Source organism: Hetaerina americana, unplaced genomic scaffold, assembly GCF_022747635.1.
Source record: "Hetaerina americana unplaced genomic scaffold, ioHetAmer1.1.p SCAF_5, whole genome shotgun sequence".
NCBI classification, from domain to species: Eukaryota; Metazoa; Arthropoda; class Insecta; order Odonata; family Calopterygidae; genus Hetaerina; species Hetaerina americana.
Window position 1 is genome coordinate 70,591,908 of NW_027287095.1, and position 22,158 is coordinate 70,614,065.

The following is a 22,158-nucleotide window of genomic DNA, read 5'->3' on the forward strand; positions in this document are numbered from 1 at the left end:
AATAAAATCATGAATAATACCTCATGATGTATATATGAATACTCAATAACTTGATTAAATATTTTTATCTTATTACTTTAACATTTGCAGAAATTATTATTTTTTGTCTTGTTTTCTATCAAAATGAAGTTCAAAAATAGTGAGTACGTTGCCAGCGATTATTTAAACTTTTGATGAAATAATAAAAACGAAAACAATTCAATTGAAAAAAGGTGATGTTGATTCAAACAAGATATAAAGGATTTACTTAAGTGCTATAAAGCTGAAAATATTCCACTGTCGGTGTTTACAAAAATGTAAACCCTTAACATATTAAAATATATTATTTGGTCAAGTCTGATGGATGAGCACGAAATGAACTGCAGATATCACTAACGAAGAATTTATGGCAAGAGAGAATGAAACACTTGACATTAGGTTAATTATCTTAACAGATAATAAAATTAGAGACTAAACATCGAATAGCGAAGACTTGTAGGCGGCTGTATCTTAATATGAGACGAAATGTTCCGCTTCGCAGAAAGCGTGAGAACGGGAGGGAAGAAAGAAAAAAATAAGGGATTTAAAGTATGGGAGAGAACAGGAATAGAGAGTTCGAAGAATAAATAGAAAGTAGGAAAGAAACAAATAAACTTTTGGCACAATATCTAAACATTTATATTTAAATTTTATTAAATGGTCATGATGCAATTACTTGAGTACGCCATTCTACCTAAGTTGTGATAAATGTGACGTTTATCAGCCATATTGCAATAATAACAACTATATATATATAAATATATATATATATATATATATATATATATATATATATATATATATATATATACTTACTTATATGTATATATATATATATATATATATACACACATACAGCACCTGTATATACATATTTATAAACACAGAATATACATGGAAGAAGATAACAACTCCGTTGAAACGTCACACATCTCCGTGCATTTTCTTCGTGATTAGTTAAGTTTTTGAATGAAATTTTATTCGTAGTAGTAGTAGTAGTTTTGAGGGGAGGCGACCGACAGCTGAGGTCATTTGCGCCATATGGGATGGATAGGAAAGGATGAAGGGTAGAGAGAAACCCGGCGTCGGCATTAGCCTACTCTTTACGAAAGGCGCCAAGGGGTCCGCAGTTTAACGTCCCATCCGACGGACGGCGTACTCACTCAAAGTGCCCTCCACAAAGCACCTCAAGTAGGGATCGAGATACCTCTGAAAAATATTCAACACCGCCGGGATTTGAACCCACGCCCTCAGGGTGGGAAGCCAGTACGTTAGCCGCCGCACCATCTCGATCCCCCATTTTGTTCGTATATTTGCATACATTCATATCTTGTCACTAAAGAGTGTTCATTTTCAAAAATATAAAAGCAATTGCCTGTTATTTTGAAATAAAATAGTGGCAGTTTTCATTCTTGCACCTGCCTGTTTCCTGCATATCAACACGTAATTTATTATTCCGAAAAATATTTCACCAAGTAACTGCTAATGATTCTACGAATAACAATGACTATTAAAATTTTTTGATATTTAATTAAGCTAGAGTGAACACAGTATTTTATAATTTTTTGCAATATAAATATTTTCTTTCTCCTTCAGATAAATTTCGTCGGTAACTTGCTGAGGGATTTTGTAGCTCTGAAATCCCAAGAGCCTTCGCCTTTCGACAGGTTTCCTGAACCACAAACCCAATCTCGAAGTTGAACAAGTAACCGCGACCTTTGAGTTAGCAACCGAGCCCATAAGGGCTCTAATTTTGATTATCACTAAAATAACGTTAGTATATTGCATATAAGATAAACTTATTTCGAACGATTAAAATAAGTGTTGTTGAATGCACAGAGTAACTCAAATACTTATAACATTTGCGTAATTTAAAGTTAGTTAAGCACAATTCTTCTCGACCAAAACGACAATATTTCTGTCATTTTCACGAGCGGTACAATTTATGGGATAAATCATTCCAGAACAAACTGAAACTCATCTACGTCATTTTTTAGATGCTAATAATATCCATAATAATAGAATAAATACATCGAATATATTTTCACAATGGATTTTCAAAATAAACCGATCATGGTATCATTCATTTTGCCACAATATCAAATTGGCTCTGATATGACACACGGAGTCGGAGCCATGTTTGGGTGCGTCATAAAAAATACATACAGAGTGAAAATTTAGTTTTTTATTCTATTTTCATGTTTTATATCTATCCTACCCTATTCTAGATAATTACAACAAACATTTGCAAAAGGCACCATTAGAAATCAAAAACTTGACTTGACCAAGGCGGCTCCAGATATATTTCATCTTTTTTTCCCGCGGAAAAATCACGTGAAATCACACCCGGTTGGCAACCATGCGATGAAGAGAAGGGCGGTGGGAGGGGTGGGGATTGGAGCTGGAATGAGCGGGAGCGAAGGGAAAATCGGGGAAGGAAGGGGGGCATGGAGGGGGAAAAGTGATGGGGTGGTGTGGCGCGGGGTGGGAGTGACAGAGAGAGAGAGAAAGACAGATTCTTTTTCAACCTTGAGCGAGTTCTTGTCTCTTCGGTCCCTTTTAACAAATGTCCCCCCCTCCCTTTTGTCATTTTCTCCAGTGTTTTTACATTTTTCCCCAACCTCTTTCACTTCCGCCGGTTTTCTTTTATTATTATTTTTTTACTTTCGGGGATTTATGGGAGAAATTCCGGGCTCCGCCACCAAAGAACCACCTACGTCATTATCTCGGCACGGAAATGTGGAAAGTTGGTTGCCCAGAAACCAATGGTCATGATGATTACGGGGAGGCCATTAACGGGGCTTCTCTTTCTTTCCCTCGCCTTGGGAACCCTTGCTCTCAAATCAGATCAATTAGAGCCGGCTGGCAATTCATTTCTGGCCATACACGTTTTCGAACCACAGAAGTCTCCTTCCCGACGAATCCATCTCTCTGGCACTCCCAAGTTGGTGCAGTTATCGAGCAAAAGGGAAATGCTCCAAGAAGGTAAAGTTTAGGGTTATCCTTCCTACATTCATTAATCTACGCGAAGGTATCGTTTTCAAGTTTAGTAATTATTGTTAAAAAATAACCGGCATAGCTTGATAATATGTATTCTGCATATTAATTGAGTCTAATGCACCCAATTTTGTAAATTACAGCCATAAATGTTGATTTGTTTTGTTTAAGACACTTTTGAAATGTAATAATAATGCCCGGTAAATCCACGATGAAATGATAGATGTTTATGGAAATGATAGACCATCATATGACACAGTTTTGAGGTGGTAAAGGAATATTTTAACTGACCACGTCCCCCAAACAGACGATCCAAGAAGTGGAACAACATCACTCACGAACAATGCTGCCACAGTGAAGGAAATGGAGGACACTATCATATCATACCGAAGAGCCACCATCCAAATGATCATGAATAATACTGATATTAAGGCAGAGGCAGCGTGTGAAAAATTATTCACGAAGAACTGCACATGGCAAAGGTGTCAGCACGACTAGGTTCAACGATTACTGACTCATTTTCAGAAGCAAACACGGCGGGACCTGCTATCAGGAACACCTAGCGACCGGCTATTGCTATGTGCCTTTGACATTTTTCCACGCCCAACCTATTCATCCGATCTCGCCCCAAGCAACTTTTTCTCATTCCCAGAACTCGAAAAGATAATGCGGGGTCGGAGATTCGACAACGAATATGACGCCGTTCAAGATGTGGAGCAAAGTTTTTCGACGCAATCTGCTGAGTTCCACAATGAAGGCCTTCGAAAGATCAAGAAACGCTGGGAGAAATGTATAACTCTGGATGGTGGCTATGTTGAGAAGTATTAAGATAAGAAACATAAATTAAGCTTCTATCTGGATTATTTTTTAGTAATAATTAAAAGTTTATGACACCCTCTCGTATCTACGCCACGTAAAAAAAACTGCGCTGAGGTGGAGGGGCAAGAATTCTAAGGAGCAGTGAATGTTTAGTTGTTTATCGGACAAATAATTCATCACCCCGCACCATTTAGCGTCTTGGAACCTCACTAGGCAGACCATTTGTCTACGGGTGGTCGTAGGTTCAATGCTTTGTAACACTTCTAGACACACACAGCTAAAATCAGGTCGCGTGATTCTCCGAACTGAACTTTCTGGGAAACTATAGACAGAAGAGAGAATAAAATACTATCTCTTGTGCTATGAGTGTGAGAATTTCTCACGTCGTTGGGTTCACTAAGCATTATGTGAGCTATGACTCTCTGCCTCACCCATTCTATGCAATTTATTGGCTTAATCAGAGAGACTGGCAAATTATACACCTTCAATTAGAAAATCTGTAATATCTCTGCCGACAATAGAGTTTGTTTAAGAAATTTTAATGCATAGGTTTTAGGAAAAACACACATCTAAAATGGCAGGCATAAAATCTAGATCATAAGTGAAGTATTTTTGGTAATTTAATTTTGAAATAAAACGATGTTAACAAAAGAAATCAGCAAATCTTACCGAAAAAGTCATTATCATAACCAATCGACTATCAAGTTACATCATAAGCGTGAATGCCTATCATCATTGAATGGAAAATAATTGAAAGAATTTAATTATACATATACCAATCGGAAACGTGGAGGAAATGATGACAGCTCTGAAACGATTATCATCATTTTCAATTAAGATAAGCATAAAAAATTTCATTATTTGGCGCTAAATAAATTCACCATGGATAAAAGCGTAAATAAAGGCTATTTTTCTACTATTAGATACAACAAAAGACAAATTTATCATTAATACCTATTCAAGGGATCGTCTAAAAGCTGATCTGTGAAATACCAAAAATATAAGAGCCAATTATCTTCCGTACGAATGCGTAACACCCCCCTGCGTATGAATATTGTTTCTTCTGTCTCAAAATGCAGTCGCCTATTGGTCGCCTGTATCCTATTCGTCATAAAATCATAATCAAATAGTGATGTTAGGTTCAATTTAATAAACAATCTGTGCGGCCGGTGAATGCATTCATTTTGACGTCACCATTCTTTTTCTACAAATTTACGCAAAGAAAGTTTTTATCTCATATATTTCCTTTTGGCTCAACGTTTCTTATCAAAAGCACGGGATAGAATTCAAGAAAAAATATGATAATCCCATAGCCACACCATTCCACTGAGCAACTCGAAATTCGCCTCATTCTTGATTCCTCTTGTTTACCCATTTTTTCCGGCAAAGGAAAAGTTTCAGCACTAAGCATCACCATATATCCTGCGGGGATTAGGTCTTCAGCGTATTAAAAAATATAAGGAAAGTCCACACTAGGTAAACCTACTCGGTCGCGTGATACTGCCTTGCTGAAAATGAGAAAATGCTCATGTGAACCAAAAAATGAGGTCATGGAAAATATGTGCATTGGCCGTTATTTAAGGCTGGAGCCATCATTTTTCTATTAATCATAACGTAAAATACACGAGGGAACATAACTACGCTTCCAAAAAATGTACTTTAAGCATTAATATACTCATTGTTTATTTTGGTTCCAAACCTCAAATCGGTTTAAATTTCATCAATGATCATAGTGTTTCAGTGAACAACTCTTCAAATATATCTACAGTAACGAACTCATAAGTGAACAACGATTCAATTATTTCACTTTAACTACAAATTTAAATGGGAAATTGAAAATTAATAAAAACCTTCTGGCACAATAAATGTTTAGCTCATCGAGATCTGATGTAATTTCAAAGTCTTCTACACGCTAAAAGGAGAAAGGGGCAGGAGACGTGTAACCAATCGAGTCATTTAAAATAAACTCGAGTTATTGGGTCCAACCAAAATGGAGTATCTATCGAATATTCAACAAGAAATTAATGTACAAAACTACGTCTAGATTGTAAAATATGAACAGTAAAAAATTCACTGCCCGGTTGTAGATAGTGAATAGTTAGGTATTTAGTTAGGTGGTTTGATGGTTCAAATCCTACGATGGGCGTAAAGTGTTATTTTGTGTCACCCCTATGATTTTATATTTGATATGAAATAAGCTTGGAAAAAATAAAGAATTTTAATTCAAATATTTAATATCCACTTTTCCAATACATTCGCATTGCCTTCCCAATACATTTTTTCTTTATTGAGTTTAATGTAATATATTTTTCAAGTTTCCACCTTTCAATATCTCTTCTTTTACTAACTTCGTGCGCTCGTGCGTTAATGATGAATGAATGGATAGATTATCCAAGCGCAAAAATTATCAAATGGATTTGCAAAGGATTAATTTGACTTTTTGGCAATTTGTAAATTGAATTATTACACACTGCGCTGTTCAGAATGTCATGAAAAAGTGTGGTACATCCGTTCGAATCTCTGTACTTCGGGGAGACAGATTGATTTTAAAATTATTACTGTGAAAGCCAATGAAACGAAGTCATGGGATTGATTGCTGCCGTATTATATTGGGATAAAATTTCTAATTGAAATATATATATTTTGTTTTGATATGTACCAAATGAGTTCATTTGCTTAATTAAAATTGTACAAAATAACTAATTATTGAATATCTCCTTACCCATTGCCAAATAAATAGTCAGACAAATATAGTAACACAATAGTTTTGTTAATATATGAGACTACTCATTCCACTCAATTCCAACGAAATTGGGGCAAGCGACTGAATTTTCATATTGAAATCGCGTTTAACAAAGCCAATAGTGACATTTTTAAGTAAGTGAAAGTACGTTGTTAATTATATACGCATGAAATGGAATTTACTTTTGGACATTACTGATAATTACCGCAATTTTAATCGGCAGACATGATTCAAAGAAAGAATCTCTCTTTGCAAAACTTAAAAAAAATGCGGTTTATACTCACAGTTTTATGAAAACACTTCGATTAAAAAATACCTCCTTGAACAGTGAGCACTTGAATCACTTAAACGTTGTGTCACAACTATTTTTGTCAATATTTATGAATTTTGATGGTGGAGATAGAGAACAAGCATTAGGAAATAACTTAGCTAACGTCGGAGGGATATTTTGAGGGAAAGAAAACTTATTTCTTATACTAATATTAGAATAATTCCTTGATGATATATTAACTCAAATTTTGTAGCATTTCCAAAACTAGTCATGTTACTGAATTAAATTGCAAAAATTCAAATTAAAAGTTTCAATTCTAGCATTAAGAAAGGAATGTTCTCACGTACAATGTTTTATAACGCATTCGGGAAAAGGTGAGAAACGAATCCAATGTTCGGAAGAAGAAATCTGTTGCGGTACATGAAAACCCTGGTATTTACACACTATAAATAATATCACCAATGCGCACTACTTTACAAACCTTTCGAATTTTATCTCTACATGTAGCCGTGATCAAACTCCTTACAAACTGTTATTTTTTCATCAAAGAAGTCGCCCAACGGCACATCGCGCATATGACGTCTGAATTCATTGAACCGAGCTATCATTCTTCCCCGATATTTCTCGAAGTGCCCTGTTCAATATGGCTTCCGAGAAAGTTATGCTGTGAAAAGGGCCTTTTTCTCGAACGAGAAAAAAGGAAGCATGCTTTCCATTCAATCTCCTGGAAACCTCTTGTGCGTGCAACTGGGGCTCTCTCATCCCAATACTCAATTCCATCAATATTTCTGTTAACTGCGTGCCTATGGAGAACGTGGTGCAACGTGCATCGTACCGAATGAACCAGAAATGCCAGTAAAGAATAGAAGCCAAAATGCCATTAAAGTTTATAATATGAATCAGTGATGATCTTTTAAAATTAATATTTCCTAAGAAAATCAATATTTTCTTATAACCAATAAATGGCTGGAGTTCGATCCCCAGTGATTGTGAGCATTCTCATCTTCACCCAAGCTGTGTGATTGTATGGGCGTCAGATATTCCAGGGAAACCACAGGCGAGCACAGGGATAGGAACTGGCTCCCCTTACACTCATGTGTGAATTGCATGCGCATTAGGGCTTGGTACGGAGTGATCTCTGACCCCACCTATCCCACCAAACTTCGAGTTGATTGCCTTGGCTAGTTGTCAATCAATAAATCTATGAGATCAACACCCATGGTATATATATAAAGTAAACAATTTATTATGCTTACATATAATTGGTTTTGCAATTTTTAAGGCTAGTGGGTCATCAAGACAATAATTAATCGCTACTAAAAAGATTACATAAAACAAAGTCAAATATTAAAATTAGAGGCGTAAAAAAACCAGAAAAAGCACTTGTAAATACTCGATGATGCAGAATGTATAAGCGCATGAAATTAAAAAATATATAATTTAATAATAGAAAGGTACTTTTACTGTAAAAGAAAACATTTTATATGTTAAAATATAAAATTAAGGTTATCATAAAATTCACAAGAATCCCTTTGAATATATTTGAAACATCAAAAAGAGAATGCAATACACAATAAGCTAAACATGGCAGGATGAATGAGTTTTGGGCTTGATTCTTACATGTAGTACATACGAGATAAGACTTTGTCAGTTTAGTTTTTCCGAGAGTTCCTGTGACGCACGCCCCATGGATTGTTCGAAAGATAGTCTTTAACCATTGCTGATGAGAACAGAATCATTTGCCAGCACAATTCTGCATCTCCTTATAGTATGAAGTGCTTTTAATTATGATAAACCACCAACATCTACTTGGTAGGATTAATAAGTTAAAAATGGCTTGAAGATGCATATTTCTCTAAATTAGCAAACAATTAACTCTCAAGCGTAGATTGATGAATAGATTCGACCTCATCACGACACCGTACCTCATGGCAATACCTTGGGGGAATGAAAATATTATCTAGTGAAGTATTTACGAGGAATTTGAATTTTTTAAATCTGACATCCATTCACGGTCGGTGAGAGCGATGACGAAAGGATGAGCGTCATTTAACGATCGCAGCATCTCCCTTTTATTAAAAGCCACTCAAATTCAATCTATGAGAGAGGATAGTTAATACAGAGATGAAGAGCCTCCATTTTCAAATCCCATATCGCTTTCGTGAGCACGTGGAGCATTACTCGCCCGAGAAGGAGCGTGGAAAAAAAAGAATAGAGAGGGCCGGATCAGGGAAGGCTCAGTAAATGCCTCAGGGCCGAGTCCCTCGTTCTTACCCATCCACCCCCTCCCGCTCCGTCCCACCACTCGCACCTGCAGACGCCTCGCCAAAATCCGCATCCGCGATGAATGACTGATAAATCAACCCGAACCGCAACATTTCCCCGCGGATTTCCTCGGCTTGGGCGAGATTAACTGCGGGACGAGGGAGATAGCTAGTCTGCTCCCACCCCACCCGTATCGCCCCCACGATCCCCCTCCCCTCCTTAAGAGTAGGGAATAAGAGGGGTGAAACGTGTAAAAAAATGTGGGGGCGGTGAGAGAACTCTTGGAGAATTCGAGGAGGAAAAGTGGAGGAGGTGAGGCGGGTTACGGGCAACAAAAAAAAAGAGAAATAAAATAAATTCCGCGGCTGGCTTACTCTCCTACGGGATTAGAACCGGGTCGAGCGGAGCGGAAGGCCGCGGAAGGAAGGGAAAAAGGGCCGAGAGGCGAGGGAGGAGGGATTTATAGGACGTTCCTACAACCGCCCTCACACCAGCAACTTCTTCACTGCCCCCACCCTCCCCGAAAAAAAAACTCCCAGTGTGGGATGCTTCCTCGTATTTTTATTTGGTGAGGTGGCGAGGGAGGGTTTTTTAAACTTATATCCACTCAATTTTTCTCCCTTCTCACTCTTTTCCATCCTCCCCTCACCACGCCTCCTCCCCCCGCGCCATTCCTCTTCCCCCCACTCCGGGGACTCCTCCATCCGCGCTTCTCCCCCACCCCCTGCCTCTCTCCTCTCTCTCCTACCATTTGGCAAGGCACGCCTCATGAATCCCGCCAGCCTGAGAAGAAGACCCCCAGAGATGACGTACCTCTTAATGACGTCACTTTAACACGTCAGACGCCATCCTTCCTTCCTCCCCAACCTCCTTCTTAAGCTGTCGAATCCCCTCTCGACCCCACCACCCCCTTCTGCCTCCTTGTCCCGCACCTCTCCTCCCCCACCACCGCAAACGCCACCTCCCTTTCTTTCCCTTGCAAGAGAAAAAGAGGAGGGAGAGAGAGAGAAGGAAAACAGGAGACACCTATGTGGTCCTGCCTTGTTGTTGGCACTGAAATTGGGTTTTCAGGAAAGTTGGGAGGGAGGTTGAGCTTACGGGATGGGGAGGGAGGTGCGGAGGAGGGATGGTTCGCTTCGGGAGGAACACGGGGGTGTTGAGGAGGGAGCAGGGGGGTATGGGTTGACGGGCGTAGTGGAGGAGAGAGAGGAGGGGAGAGGGGGAGAAGGGGAAAAGAAAAAGGAGGAGGGAAGAGAGGGAGCTAGACAGCGGGAGAATGGGGAGGGAGAGGTGCCGAAATGAACTACGGAAATACTTGGCGTGAGGTGATGTCGGCCGGGTTCTTTTCCGACGGAGTCCCTTCATTCGGAATTTAATTTAGGTCCTCCAGCCGGAGGGGAGAGATGGTAAGAAAGACAGCGGGTGGACGGGAGGGGAGAGAGAAAAGAACTCCGCGCCGAGCCTATTAGCAGGTGAAGATTCGTTATCGTCTGGTGGAAAGCAAGGATCTATTTTCTTAATGGCCCCTTGGAAGGATTTGTTCCTACCTCCACATCCATCCCTCTCCCACTTCGTCCATCCCCGAGGCACATATTTTTCCTCCTCTATTCCTCTGTTCCCCCCCCCCCGAGTCGAAAGTACACCTCGCCCCCCTCCGAGGACCTCCCCCACTCTACCCTCCCCCCGCTCTTACCCGGCTTCCCCTGAAAATAACGCCCCATCGTGCACGTCGGTGCATGTGACATTTTTCTTGGCTCGACTGACCGCGGCGGCCTGTCGGCGTCACTCCTCCCCCCCCCTCAATTCCACGCATCTCCCCTCTTTCCCTCACTCCCGGGGAAACGCGGTTCCCACCCAAACCGTGGGGCGAGATTGAGTGGGAGAGAGGGTGCTGCTGTCGGGACGGGAGGGGGGAGTTGGGTGGAGGTGGCAGAGAGAAAAGGGGGGCCTTGAGGTCACGGTGCGCGGGCTGACAGCGGAAATCCCTCGGTCAAAGTTACGGCCGCGTGGCTTCAGGCCGGTTGACATGCGGGGGAAGGAGAAGAGGGGATGGGGTAAAGGGAAAGGGGCTCGACACACTGTTCGGTTTGGAGGAAGTGATGATAATTCTGTTTTGAAGGTTCTCGACCCGTCGAATGGTCGAGTTCCCGTGGCACCGTGAGCCCAATGCAGGGAAATCCTATATTCGAAAATATAGCGACCATGGCCGAGCAGGGATTCGAACCCGGGGCCATAAATATGAGAATTCACCGGTATGAACTAAGAGACGTCTATTTTTCCCTATTGCCTACTCCTCTCATTTGGCCTAGAGACAAATGAGGAAGAATCCGAGAGAAAAGGGATTTTTCAAGCTTTTTATACCCATTTTTCACTAAGGAGATTATAAATTATGGCCAAAATGGGTCGTAAACCGCGACGCAGCACGTCATTCGAAAATAAACATAAGCACCGATCTATACCATTTCTCTTTTGATTAAACAATTCCCCCATTGATAAAGCTTTTTCAAAAACGTGATCGATACTTCGAGTCCGGAGGGTTTTTCACATCGAGAAGTTGATGATTAATGCATGAATATCGTTGGAAACCACGTGTGCACTTATTGCTGCCTTCTTTCCAGAATTGACGGCAAGTGTAAATGCCACATCTTGAATATAAATAACGATTCTGGTTGATGATTAATGAATTGGAAGAAGGACTAGAAGAATAAATTTCATGATGTTGGCTGCTATAAAATAATTCGTAATGAAATTAAAAATTACGGAACTGACAACTAAGAAAGAGTCCGATAATATGCGAGCTTACACAAATATTTAAGTGGTGGAAAGGAAAACATCTTGTGGATTGAATTGGTGAAAGGATTACAAATGGAAATAAAATATAGTCAGACCCATCGAAATTATCTCTCGCAAATTCTGAAATAAAGCTCATTAACCTCTTAGTTGACATGAAGGGGAAAATGTCTCCCTAATTAAATCAGGTAAAATTCCTGGAGGTGAATGGACGGGAAATTATATTTGAAGGGGGACCCCTGAAATGACAGAGAGTGACGAAAAAAGACAAACTTTTCTCAGAACCATTACTGATAAAGAAATTAGCCATTATCACGTTCGCCAAAAGCGGTGCTTTTCAGCTCTTTTTTAATAAGCGAACTGACTAATGAAGTTCAAGTAGATACGTATTTCGTTAAAACCAGCATTAAAAAAATCGACAACTTCAAAGAACCTTATATAAAAAGATTACCACCGCTCCATATTTTTAAAGATGGTCTACCGTTCTCCACGATGTTAACAGCATTAAATTACTATCTTTTAAAAAAATGTATGCTCCTGACTACGGCTGACCAAATTAATCAATTTTTTTAAAGATAGTTAACCAACCGCAGGCAACTCTCACCTTAATTAGCTCAATTATATGACCCCACATAACCACTAGCTTCTAAACGTTTCAAGTCCTTCCTCTTATCATGGCTCAATACCAATCCTTTCATATGTAAAGCATTAAACGCATTCGTAATCTTTACCACGTCAAATCTTACAATTTTCACTGTGACCAAATATCATTACCACCGTTAGAAGCCCGTCCTTTCAACGATCATCGGTCAATGGCAATGTTTGGCATTTACCGCATTCAGCCGGCGTTAAGAAGAGCCCCTGTTGACGTAGAAAAAAATCTTATAGAGTGAAAGAATGAAAAGGGCAGGGCGGTAGACGTGAATTAGTTCTTGGAGTGACGAGGAAAAAAATTGAGATGTGATAGCGTGGGAGTTATTGGATACGCTAAAATATATATGGGTAGACGGTTTTTTATAGATTCTGATGAAGATATTTTTTGAATGTACCTAAGTTAGGCTAGATATTTTCGAACGCAATTTCTGTAGTTGAATACCTTTACTCCGGCCATGAAATGTGAAATCTGAATGAGGTTGCCCATTACCTCAATCACTCGGAGAGATGGAAACATTGGAGAGAATTCACATTTGCTAATTTAGACCTTTGTTTATACAGACGAGGAATGGGAAATAATCATCATCGCGATTTCATTGCCATAGATAAAATGGCATTAACCTGATTTGGAGTTAACCTGCAGAGCGTTTGAGTATCGAATGGACTTGAGTTAGCATTTCGCGCGAATTTGGAGATTGAATATCAGCTAGAGAAGCATTGCCGTGATGGCTGATGCCAATTCATCAATCAACTTCATCAATGATGAGATCATTCCACATTCAACAATTGAGAGAAATATAATTAATCTATCAAATAATTGAGCGCATTTTACATGAGGAGACAACAGTGTTAGTTGTTTCCGACCATTCGTAAGCTTATTGCCAGCCGTGAAAATTCCGTGTGGATTTGAAGAGACTCATATAGCGTCAATACGACCTCAATTTTATTATTCTCGAAGGTAAAAGTGAAGGAAAAGCAACAAAGCAGAGATAATGGAGTTTGAAGGCAAACATTACAGAAGTGGCATGGGCACGCTCCCAGCTGTTTACTTTGGCGCAGACACGGATTGATTTGGCCGCCCCCGAAAAACCAACCTTCCCCCTTCTCGCCCCTCTTCAAAGATTTGACTCGATACTCAACCCCCTTCATTGAAGCGATCATGGAGGGTAGTTATGGCTGGGGTTTACGAATGAACGCTCGGTGGCTTTGGTGAATAGATATGGTATTGAATTTTAAAGTAATAATATGATACTTGGAACGAGGCATTACTCCGGGGGAATCTTTATTTTTCCGCGTCCCCTGAAGCCCTGTCATTTTTGGGTCAAACATTCTCACTGTCACAAAATGACTGGTTAAAGAATGATTACGTAATCGTGAATAGTGTGGGTGATAAATGATTGATTGTCATCTGTAACCAACGATTCCAAAAGCAAAGAAATTCAGTCGAAATCTCTGCGTCAGAAGTCGTCGAGAGACAAATACGTATCTTGATGATCATCGACTTCAAAAATTCTCTTTTCCTGTGAATCCGTTAAAGTAGTAGTATGAAAATATTACGGCCATTGGTACAAATAATATTTTTAGCATTGACTTCAAAAGACTCAATCCTATATATCTCGCCCATTGAAAGAGGAGGAATATTAATCCACGACCTTTGGATAGAAGTTTTGTTTTCATCTTGGACGACATAAGCCAACCGTTTTGGCAAGATGGTGCGGAGAGCAGTAGTAATTACGAGTACGGGGATTCCCGAGGTGGTGAAGGTTCCAATTTTGTTTCTTATAACACACATATGTAGAGCGGAGTCTTTATGAAGGGAGTCCTTTGATAGTCCCACAGCTGGGGAAGAAAGAGAATAACTTCGCTTCGCCCGTTACGAGCGCCTCGAGAGTTAAAATGTGCGTAGCGCTAATGAACGAACTATTAAATGTGTGATTTCTATTCTGAATACCGAATGTTTTATAATAATATCATCTTGCAGAACAAATATTCTGGAAAACTAATATATTTTTATTTAATACCATTAAGAGAAAAAGCACCTCTTCTATCTTCAGGAATGATGACCACGGGGTCGTTTTGAAGTACTCTTAATCGAAATGTTTTTGATACATTTTCACGCTTCATTGCAACGTTTTACCCACCCACCGGAATACCACCACGTACAGAAATATTTCATATCATTTAAAGAAATCTGTGTTCTAATGTATCGGCAAAATTTGATAACAAAAAATTGACCCATGCGCGGATCTTCGGGAGATCCAAAATCGTTGGAATGTTTACCCGATTACAAATAAAGATTTAACAGGCCTTTGGTCAGGGACAAAGGAAATATGAGCGTAAGTTTGAAGCCAGAAAGGGGTAACGATGCGTATCTAAAGGATTAAAGATAGAGGTTTTTATGCGGAAAAGAAAAACTTTGAGTGAAAAAAATAATGCAAGTGATCACATTTTAATCAACTTTGTTTTCCCTTAAACGATGAAAGAGGACCCCTTGAAGCGTTCCAGTGCATGGAGTTCATTTTCCGGCAATGGGTAATAATAATAAATACATTTTTTCAACAAAACTTTCCGAATTATGAGCACGATTATTTGGGAAACGGTCAACTTTACCAGATACATATTTTATTTTCAAAACGTAAAAAAACCCTTTGAATATCCAAAAGTAGTAGTTATTTCCAAATGTCATTATAACGCGCCGTGCTAAATTAAACCCATTAATAATGTTCAGACACACACCAATTAAATGCGCAGAGGACCACATGGATATATTAGTTTTCTTCTGTACCCGTAATGCGATTGAATCTATAGTCCCCGAAGTTTATGCCTGGAATCGAAGGTACTTAATCAACCTGTTCCAAAACAATGAGTTGGAAGAGAATACATTTTTATAGTCCGGGCCCATGTTAATTGGCGTAATTAAAATAATAGCAATGAGACAGATGATTATTTTTTAAATATTTACCACGGATATCTATAAAATGAATTGAGCAGATCGAAATAGCACGCATTGTATTGACAAAGGAGCAGTCTCAGGGCCGAGATGCCCAAAATATTAGACAAGCCTTCCTCGCGAAAAGACGGCTTTTTATGTAACCTGGTCAAAAAACACATTTACGATTTCGCGTATTTATTTTCTAAGACAATTATATATTTGAGCAGAAAAAACATCGGAAAAGTTCAAAGAGTTTTAGTTTTTCAGCGTTGGAATATCCTCTCAAGCTTTCTGTTTAGTTATAATGAACATTTCGTTTGGATTTGCTTTCAGAATCTCTTAGTAGTGATTAGTGATGTCCAAAACCTATGAGAGAATGACGATTAATTGGAAAAGTGATACCAACGTTTCGGATTGGCGACAGGAATTGTTGGACAGTAGTCCAACAACTCCTGTCGCCAATCCGGAACGTTGGTATCACATTTCAAAACTGTTATTTCTTCCAATTAATTATCATTCTCTCATAGGTTTTGGACATCACTAATACTCGCAATAACGTGAAGACCTTGAAGTTCCCCTTGTAGTTTGAGAGGTTTCATTTAGGTGAAAGGAAAGACTCACAAGCTCCTCATGACCTTTTGCGTTCTTACTCAATTTCTTCCTTAAATTCTTCTCAATATCTAATGAACGACATTTATTTTACAGCTTAGAAAATAGGAAAAATAAGAAGAGTTTTCTCTCTATATATATATATATATATATATATATATATATATATATATATATATATATATATACATTCAAACACGAAATCCCGCCAAACGGCGAATAAATACTCATATATACAGAAACATATATAAGGAAAAGGGATAGGAACACGTATAAAGGACGAACACAATAGAGGTGGGGAAGGCGGAATCGAACGGATCACAAGAGTAAAAATATCTCCTCAACCGGGACTCGAACACCGGATCTTTCCACTTGCCGGGCGGATGCTCTTAACCACTTGAGCTATGGTTCAATTTATTTTTATTCGGTCTAGTATGTTACACTGCTAGTGTTTTCATTGTACACATTGTCAGCTTACAGATTATGGTTACAGAATATTTTTTTCCTTATTATGGTTACACACTTACATAGACATAAATTCATATACATGGCATAAAACAATTGTGACCATGAACAATACTGTGGAAGGAAATAATAAAGGCAGGGTTCACAAAATATAGAAGGAATTATTTGGATTAGCGACGGAACATTAGATTTGGTTGGAATTATTGATAGCTTTGAAGCACAGTTATTCAGAAAAACAACTTTTTAACCACGGACGAAGTGTGTCCGGTACCGGGGGCAGCCACATCCGTTCCACCAATGCTTGCATGCCTTTAGCGGAATGTTTATTCGCGGTTCTCATCTGTGTGAATTCCACGATTAGGGTGGTCATTATGAAGGATTTGAAGCTCGGAAAGAGCCGAAAGTTCAAGGTGATCAGATTCATGTCGGTAATGGCACCACCACCGAACACGTCCCAGGTTTTATAGATCTTTTTTAGAGCTTCCCATTCTCTGATTTTATCGTTGCATCCAAGGATGAGATGTGCGACGTTGTCTATTCGACCGCATGACGGACAAAGGGGCGAATCGGCTAGCCGAAGATGGTGCCTCACTTCCCTCGTCATGACTGTGTTCGCGATTAGGTTAAACATTCCACTACGTGCCTCATCGTTCGCCCTGCTGGTCGCCCAGTTTTTCCAAGAAATCGTTCTTTTTAATGTATCTTGTTGCTGCTCGGTAAGCGCTCTGACATACAGGGTCTTCACCCGAATTGCTTCTCCATCTCGCAGGAGAGAAGCGACTTTTTTCGTTTCATCAAATGCCCTCCGGTGGCATACGTCGCGCGCGAGTTCCTGCCACGCGTCCTTGAGGAGTGCCTTGCGCCACGCGTCGTCACCGCCGAGGATGCGCAGGCTAAGCTTCGCGTAGACCACCTTCGCCTTTAGAGCTGTATCGGTTAAATTGAGACCACCCTGCTCAAACGGGCCATAGAGCTGGTTTCGGGACACTTTCTTTACGTAGCCATTCCAGATCATTTGGTTGGACACTCTAATAAAGTATGCGTTGTATTTAGTGGGTAAGGGCCATAGATGGGCCACATACCATATCCTTGGGAAGACAATCTGGTTGAGGAGGCGGACGCGGGTCACGATCGGGAGGGAAGGGAGTGAAAGCTTTCCAACACTCCATTTTACATGATGGTCAATAATTCCCCAGTTTCGCTCAATCGTGGGAGCCAACTCCCTCTCCCACCAGAACCCCAAGATTTTGAGCGAGGGCGCTTCTGACCAACCGATGGAGTTCGAGGGCCGGTCGCCCTTCAGCAGCAAAAACCCGGATTTCCGGTTATTGAGGAAGATACCACCCTGCTCATATGACTTTAATATGTCGTGGGCTAGGGCCATGTGGGACGGGTCGTCTACGAAGAGCGTTATGTCGTCAGCGTATGCGACGCCCAGGCAGACGGCGCCGTGACGACGTACCCCGATTCCACTGCTCTGTAGTCGTCTGAGTATGGGGTCTAAGGCAAGGGCGAACAGCAGCATTGACAGTGGGCAGCCCTGCCGAACGGAGTTACTGACGGGGATGGGCGGCGAGGTGGCATTGTTTATCCTAATTATAGAGTATATTCCGTTATACATCGTTGATACGGCACGAATGAAGTACTCGGGGAAGGCCATCTTCTTGAGCACGGTGAGAATCCATTCGATCCGGACCAGGTCAAATGCTTTCTCAAGATCGATAGCCACGAGTGATAAAAAACGATCACCATACAAGGGGGCGGAAAAAATGATGTCACGAATTAAAAGTGCTGCATCGAAAATGTTTCGCGTTTTCGACACGGCGTACTGGGATGGAGAGAGGACGATGTCGGCAGCAGCCGTCATTCTACATCGTAGGACGTGCGCCAATATTTTATAGTCTGCGTTTAAAAGGGCGATTGGCCTGAAGTCGTTGAACGACTTTGGCCGCGTCTTCTTTGGTATAAGCGTTATCACGGCGGTCCTCTGACTTGCAGTCAGAGAGCCGCTAGCTAAAATACAGTTAAAAAGGTGGGTTAAAATAGGTTTTAAAACATCCCAGTACGCTAAATAAAATTCAAAGGGTAGGCCGTCCAAGCCGGGTGCTTTGCCCTTCGGGAACATGGACGAGACGCAGTCCAGTTCGTCTGAACTTATGTCTCGACAAAGATCGTCTTTTTGATCTGTAGGAAGCGTAGGGAGAGGGGGGAGAGGGGGTGCGTCTCCCTCCTTCCATGGAGGATACCTGTTAAAGGTGTTTTGAAAGTGCCGGCCCGCTTCCTTAAGGAGGTCGGTGTCACCGGCGGCAGATTCTCTGACAGGGATTCTGTCTATATCGGAGCCAGAGTTGGATTTCATCCAGCGCCGAAGCTCAGATAGCGTTAGGGGGCCCCCTTTATCCGTGTCCAGTTCTTTTTGCCACTGTTGGGGAGCGTATTTTTGGAGCTCGTGGCCCAGGATAATTTTTTTTAGGGACGAAACTTGGGCGTGGAAACCCTCCGGCGCCACATCCTTACGCAGGAGCTCTTCCAGCGCTCGGCGGTAGAAGGAGATGGTGTAGTTCTTTTCCCTACGCCACTCCAAAGTTTGCCTTTTGATGTGGGTGACAATGTGGGGTTTGAAAACCTCGTCCCACCATAGAGCGAGATTTGCACCGGGACGGAGTGCCGCGATCAGTGCACACACCCGGGTGCGGATAGAATCACGACGAGTCGCGTCCTCCAACACGCGGAGGTCCATGCGCCACACGGAGCCGCAGCGGTGGACGTGCGCGCCCGGGGTTGTGTCCGGGCACGTAACTCTCATGATCACTGCGCAGTGATCAGAGAAGGACACCGGGAGGGTGTCCACTGTCTGGACATCATTCTTTAGGGATGTCGAGACGAAGAGGTAGTCAATCCGCGTCCGAGAGTTAGGCCCTGATCGCGTGAAGGGGGCGGGACCGGCGCAATAAGAACGCACTGCGTCAATCGCTCTAATGGAGTCGAGCATCAGTGAGAGCGCCCGGCTTGGATAGTGTGTCACGTTATCCCTGTTCGAGGCACTATCCTCTCGGCGGTAGATAGTGTTAAAATCTCCGCCCAATATGGCCTTCCCCGAGAAGGAATACAGGTAGGGGAGGAGAAGTTCATTGAAATATGTTTCGCGCTCTGCCCTCGCGCGCTCACCGGAGGGAGCGTAAAGGTTTGTGATATGGATACCATTCACGATAACGGACGTTATTCGGCCCGAGGGGTGGCGGCGAACATGAGAGAACGGAATGCCATTTCGGACTAGGGTGGTGGTGCCAGAATGACTTTCGGCGAAATTGCCGATAGCCTGAAAGATGTTCGCATCCCAGACTATGTCCTCCTTTACCTCTTGAAGGAGGATTACATCAGCCCTAAGGTCGCGGAGAAAACGTTGGAGGACTGCAATTTTTAAAGCGCTATAAACGCCAGCAATATTAAGCGAAACAATATTCATTGGTGGAATGAGAGGACAGCTATGGGCACCGGGCATCACTTACCAGAGTCCTGGTCATGGCTTACGTCGCTTCGGTCGCGGCTCGAACCCGGGCGACGAGTGCTTCGCCGCTTCCCAGGACGCTTCGTCCGACGGGTCGACGATCGAGGTCTCGAGTTGCCACCGCATACCTCCCCTCCGACCTCGTCCGAAGAGGAAGACCCAGCCGTGGTTTCTACGAAGAGCGGGTTACTTGGCGGCATTCCACGGGGGGCCCTGTTCGAGCGAGCAGAGCTGTGGGCCGTCCCAGCCCAGGACGTGGCCTCAGGGGGGGGCGGGGTGGCGGACTGGTGGTCGGGAGAAATTAGAGGAGATCGGTCGAATTGGTCCGCCTCTAGAGGAGCCCTGGGAAGATCGTCGACACCTTGGCTGTCCTCAAAGGAGAATGACGATGGAATGTCTGGGATTGTTGACGTCGACAAGGTTTTGCTCGTACATGTGTCAACTTCCGCGGCCGGTGATACTTTCTTGATTTTCCGTGATACCATAATGGAGGGACCCGCCGTTGAGGAAGGGGGACAGTCGCAATCGGATACATCCTCCCCCGCTGTCACCCGTGATTCTCGGGGAGTTAGCAGCCCGTGAAGCAAGGATTGCGGGGAGAACGCATCGTTGGCGTGGCCAGAGAAAGGAAGGACGCAGGATGATCTGTCCTCTTTTGACGGGGTCACGGAGATAGGAGCCGGTGGTCGTGAGTGTGTATCCGAGCTGGTAGGGACCGCAGCTTGATCGATGTTCGAAATCAGCAGTGCAATGTCGTCCGTTCTCTTCTTCTTCGGATCCCTTTCTTCCGTTGACGACTTTCGCTCCCTCTGAAATTTCCCTCCAAGTGGAGGGGGATGCGGGGGTTCGGCGGGAACAGCTGGGGGCGCACCCTCGATAAGTATCAGGGACCGCGCCCTCTCCTCCACAGCCATCTCGGGCTCATCTATCTCCTCGGCGGTGTTCGGATTAGAGGCCAAAAACATTGCCTCCGCATAGCTCTTCCCTCCCTGGTTCCGAGGGCAGGTCTTGCGCTCGTGGCCTTCTTGGTTGCAACGAGCGCAGGTGCGGCGCTGACCCTCGTAGATGATGATGGCCCGGTTGCCGCCGATGTGGAGGTACGAGGGGATATTTCTTTCGACCGTCATCCGCACCACTCTCGTACCTGTTAACACGCGCGCCAATTTGTCGCCCTCCCACCTGTTCTCCCACGAGCGATGGATTTTTCCAAAACGCTGAAGCTCGCCTGTTATATCTTCCAATGGGGTCTCCACGGGGAGACATAGAACCCTGACATTACAAGGGCTACCGGAGGTCTCGTCAATAGTAATCGTCGTCCTCGGATCATTTTTGGATGGAAACGGTAGTTTTCGTGGGATAAGATCTAGAATCCTCTTCATAGTAGCTTCAGTTGCCAATTTCAGGAATACCAAATGGCGGTTATATCCAAATTGGATCGCCACAATCTCTTCGGGTGTGAGGCCCAGCGACTCTAGTGTAAAGAGGTGGACCTCCAACGGAGTAGGGGGTTTCGCCTTCTCATCAACTTGCAAGGCGAGCGTGTTTACGCGACGTACGACCATTTTGAAAGAAATCAAATGGAGCACGCCAGTGCCAAGAAAAGAAGAAGAGCGCACTGAAAGCACTCCAAGGAAAGAAAGAAAAAAAAAACACTCACGAACGCTCCCTCCCCGCTACGCGCACCCGGCGGTAGCAAATAAAAAGGAGCCTAAGCTCTACACTAGTGATCAAGGTCAGTCTTGATCCAGTAAACAAAACAAAGGCACGGCCTTCCCGGCGGAAGAAGTCGAGAGTCAAACTGCACGCTTCTTGATGAACTAGGCGGTCAACCGCCGCTCGAAACAAAACACGATCGGAACCTCGATTTCTGAGAGAGTCCGGCAGTGCCGCTCTCCAAACCCCGGCGGCCGAAGCCTCGGACGCCGGCGAATTTTAGACACTCGGTGAACACAGGCACGTCCTGCTATCGAGGCAGCTATCGAGGATATGTAATTTATACGTGTTCCTATCCCTTTTCCTTATATATGTTTCTGTATATATGAGTATATATATATATATATTTGCTCTATTGAACGTTTAGTAAAAAA